This window comes from Teleopsis dalmanni, chromosome 1 (assembly GCF_002237135.1).
Source record: "Teleopsis dalmanni isolate 2A chromosome 1, ASM223713v2, whole genome shotgun sequence".
Lineage (NCBI taxonomy): Eukaryota > Metazoa > Arthropoda > Insecta > Diptera > Diopsidae > Teleopsis > Teleopsis dalmanni.
Genome location: NC_051846.1, coordinates 220,364,685 through 220,370,106, shown reverse-complemented (window position 1 = coordinate 220,370,106; position 5,422 = coordinate 220,364,685).

Below are 5,422 nucleotides of genomic sequence, written 5' to 3'. Positions count from 1 at the left end.
TCACGTACCATGGCGCATTTGTTACACTCCGTAGCATGAAATTTTGGAATCTTTGAATGATGGAAATGTGTGTTCTGCTTGCGCTACCCCATAGCTGTATTCCATATGTCCAGATTGGCTGGAGCATTTGTTTGTATAATACAAGTTTATTGAAAAGCGATAGTTTAGATTTTTTGCCGATTAACCATTTCAACGATTTGAATTTAAGATCTAATTTACTTCTTTTCTTTTTTATGTGCTCGCTTCATCTTAGTTTAGCGTCCAAAGTCATACCCAAGTATTTCGCAGTATTCGCGTGAGGGATTTGTGCTTCATCGATGTAGACAGGTATATGACTGATGTTTCGATTTGTGAAATTTACATGCACTGATTTTTCTTTATTCAGATTGATTTTCCATTTCTTTGTCCAAGCAATTATACTGTCCATACTATTTTGCAAATTATTAGCTGCTATTACTGCGCTTTCTCCAACTGTAAGGACTGCAGTATCATCAGCAAAAGTTGCTGTGAACGTCGTTTCACTCGTTGGCAAGTCGTGTGTATAAATGAGATATAAGAGAAGACCCAAGACACTACCTTGTGAAACTTCAGCGTTAATTTTATGCAATTTGCTATAGGCATCACCGTGCTTTACTCGAAAGTAACGATCAAATAAGTAAGAGGAGATTACGTCATAATACTCCATTGGGAGAATATTTTTTACTTTGGTAAGCAATCCGGAGTGCCAGACTTAATCGAAAGCCTGCGAGACATCTAAAAACATAGCTGACCAGATTTTTTTTTCCTCAAGAGCTTTTTCTATTACATTGGTAATCCTATGGACTTGATCTATAGTGGAGTGATTGCACCTAAAACCAAACTGATCTAAAGTTATTATGTTTTGACTTTCAATCAGAGGAAGGATTCTTTTCAGTAAGACTTTTTCAAATATTTTTGAAAGTACAGGCAGAAGTGCTATTGATCTGTAACTACTAACGTCACTAATATCCTTTCCTGGCTTATGTGCCATGATAATTTCCGACACTTTCCACAGGGATGGAAGGGTTCGCATCTGTATTATAGCGTTAAATATATTCGTAATTTTAACTAGGCATTTTGCAGGAATTTCTTTTAAAACTTTAAATGTTAATAATTTTGTGACCAAATAATTTTAATAAGTGTTTATTTTTTTATAGGCTAATTGGTCAAAACTTTTTATTATTGTTGTTAAAAATAAAAACAAAAATTAAGAATTCACAATTTGTTTTTTCAATAATTTTTATTTTTCTTCGATATTTCGACTTTAGTCTAAAGTCATCATCAGGAAACTAAAACATTATATTCAAATACTAAACCACTTATAATACATAATGGTAGACAAAAGGATAAATGTGTGTGTAAATATATATATATACATATTTATATATATGTAAATATATGTAAGGAAAAGTACAATGTTTTATTATATAATACTAATGTTTAACTTTGTAATTTAAAAACTGAAGAAACGTTGAATCACTTTATGTTTGAGTGCCCTATTTACTCCTCAGTAAGAGATCACCATCTTAGTTTCTTACTTACAGTCTTTAGAGACAATAAATCTCTCATTTTCAACTGCATTGATCCGCAATCATCTAAAGCAATATTCACATATATAGTAAATAGTCTTAAAATCAGATCATTTATTATAAACGAATAAGATTTTGCAAAATTACAATTATTTCCCTACTATTTATTTAACTTAACCTTTTTTTTGTTTTTATCTAATATTTTTATTAAATCTAATTAGTAATATTTTTAATTTAAATTAAAAATAAGTATACATCAAACCTCCTTCTGTTACAACTATAAGTTCAGAAGCAGAAGTAAATAAATGTTGAATTGAATTGAATTGAATTTTCAAGTTTTAGACATTTTTTATTTATTAAGACAGATTCGAAGAGGGTTATGTAGAGAGGGGAATGGTCGGAGCTTAGTTCTGCTCCATCTGTTATTTTTAAATTGTAGGACGAAATTTGCTTGTTTATAAAGAAATCGAGTGGATCAGGCCCCTTTGTTGGGTCAGTTGGCCAATAGGCTAATAGTTTCAATTGTGACTGGTAAATTATCATCCAACATACTTAAAGTTGGAGCATTAGCTATCATTTCTTTCATTAATTTTAAACAATTTTCATGGATTGACTGCCACTCGAATAAAAGGTGTAATTCTCTTAATGGCTGTGAAGTTTCAGACAAATTTGGTATATATTCTCGCAAATAATTCACCATACCCAACAGGTTTATTTTTTTATCTTTTTTTTCTTTTGGCATACTGATATTCATAATAGCTGTTATTCTATCTGGATCGCATCTTATGCCAGTTTCAGAAATAATTTTACGAAGGTATTTTACCTCTTTAACTTTAAACTGTACTTTATCCTTATTAAATTTTATATTACGCTGCGTCGCACGCTCAACTACGTTTTCCAAAACTTTTTCATATTCTTCCATGGTATCTACCGCGATTTAAATATCGTCTATAAAAACAATAACGTTTTCCATGTCGCTAAAATTCCGTGCATTGTACTTTTGAAATACCTCTGGTCCGATTTTTATACCGTAAGGTAAGCACTTGAATCGAAAGCACCTAAACAGGCTGTTGAATATGCAAGTTTCGCTGGCCTTTAAACTCAAACCTATCGACCAAAAGCCTTCTTTCAAATCAAGTACTGTGAAGTATTTCTTACCTGCTAATTTTGCATCGATCGATTCAAAAGATGGTATTATATGATGTTCTTGCAAAATATCTTCATAAATATCCTGCGGATCAATGCACAACCTTAGTTGACCATTTTTCTTTTCCACTATGACTAATATGGCGTTTACATTGGCCGAAAATGGCTCATTTTGGTCAAAAATCGAAAATGAGTAACGAATGGCTCATTGTTGCATATAAAATTTCAAGCGCAAAATGAGCAATTTTCTCGCATTCTGTATGAAAGCCGTTCGAATGCATTCCACATATGTTCCAAATGCAAAGGAATCCATTGAACATACCCTAAATGAAAGCTCTTCATGGCATTTTGACAGTTTGAAAAAGCTGTTTTGACATATTTACAAAAAAAGGTAAACAAATGTTTAGTGGTTGCATTTTCTTTAAAACGATGCACTGCTTTTACTTCCCAAAAAGTAATTAATCGAAGTTAAAAATATGTTTTAAGTTTCTAATGTAAGGTTTGAAGGCATATTTAGCCTTCATGCAAAATTTTTTTGGCACAGGCCAAAAATCAAATCAACATGCAAGTTGAAAAATCAGATGTTGAAATGAGAACAAATGAAATACAACGAATGTAAACACTTTCAAATGGCTCATTCAAAATGAGCCATTTTCGGCCGATGTAAACGCCATATAAGTTTGATGCACGTTCCACCGGTCCATCAATAACGCCTTGATCAACCATACGTTTCAATTCAGATTTTACACAGTTTATCAAAGCTAACGGTATTCTGCGAGCGGGTTTTACAACCGGTGTGGAGTTCGCCTACAATTTTATTTCTACATTTTGTACGAAACAGCCCAAGCCTTCAAAAATATCTGCGTTATTTTGTATAAACTGTTCTTATTCACTTGTTTTTATTGAATCAATTCGTTTTATTAAATTTAATTTCGAACAAGCGCCTAAACCCAAAAGCGGCTCATATTTGGTATCAATAATATAAAATTTTAATATTGTAACTTCATTACGACACATAACTGTGCAATTAATAGTGCCTTTATACTTAAGATCTGACCCTCCATAACTTTTTGGCGGTGCAACATTTGTATCTAAAACAATAGTGGTATTCAGGCAACTGATTAGTTGCTTAGTAGTTGATTACAACAAAAATTTCCACACAAAAATGAAACTAAGCAGAGAATCAACTATTTTGGAGATTCACAGATTTGTACAAATTTGATTAATAGTGCTGCCAGTACAAAATGTTGACGCTATAAGCATAGGGTGTTTTAAAAAGAAAATTCAAAAATAATAACATAAATTAATAAATAAAATTCAGTAAACCTATAATTTTTAAAAGGTTAAAATACAATTAAAAAGTATAAAATTGAATATTCTACTTCTTGATATATGACACGTTTGCAATTTTAGTTATATGATAAATTATATGATAAATTTAAATGATATTAAAATTTACGATTATTTGAGTATTTCACTGTTAACATATGGTACGTTTCGCTGTTGCTGTTGATACGAGTGCTGCCAAGGCACTTACATACAACAAACTAATCAGATAACGCATTTTCGGTCGTTCAAGCAACTGATTAACATCAAAATCCAATTTTTTTTTGTATGAAGTTTTCAACTAAACAACTAATCAGTTGCCTGAATACCCCTAATATGTATTATGATTAATTATGTTGGCCGCCTATGGAAATTTTTGGGGTTTGGCTAAATGATTCCGGCGTTGTATGGTATTTTTGGACAAATGATACTCCACTTGTTATTTCTTGTTAACTCAAACTTGGAATTTTTATTTTGGATTTTAGAACATCAATCTAATAGCCAAGATGTATTTCACTACCTTAACGTATGACTAAACTACTAGTCAAGATATATAAAGCTACCTTGACGTATTACTAGCTACTAGTCAAGATGTATAAAGCTACCTTGACGTATTATTAACTACTAGTCAAGATGTATAAAGCTACCTTGACGTTTTACTAACTACTGGTCAAGATGTATAAAGCTACCTTGACGTATTACTACTGACTTACTGCACAAAGAGGTATTACTACATTTGTGAGTTTTCCAACAAGTGATGATTTAGCTTATTTCTACGAAATCGACCGAAACTTTTCCTGTAGCACATACATTGCTTCAGCTGGTTTGCATTTTTGACTACGTTGTTGTTTTTCGCCTTCGCCGCAGTCTTTTAATAATTTGCGCGCGCATCAATTTTTGCACAAAGTTCTTTGTACAAAAGCTCTTTCGACATTTCTTATTTTGTTTAACATATATGTTTTAAATGTGATTTCTTTTACTCAGTTTCAGTAGTGCCGGTGTTTAATATTTATATTTATTATTCAAAATTTAAATAAATTTTACAAGTACTAAAAGTATTAATATAAATAATAAATAAAGTGAGTGTATTATTTATTTGTTTAAACATATTTTATATTCCTTGAATTTTCAATGTAATCTTAGGTTTATTCATGTGGGTAGTTACATGCCAGCGGGGGTGGGTTTATGGTAAGTTATTTATTTATTTTTATATTAAGTTATTTAAATTAACAATAAAAACTAACCAGTTTTTATTGCAGATATCAACTGCACACTGATTGTATGTAGGTTGAAAATTAGTTAAAATTTTCATCCTTTCAATATATATATAAATAGGTATAAATAGGTATATATATATATATATATATATATATATATATATATATATATATATATATATATAT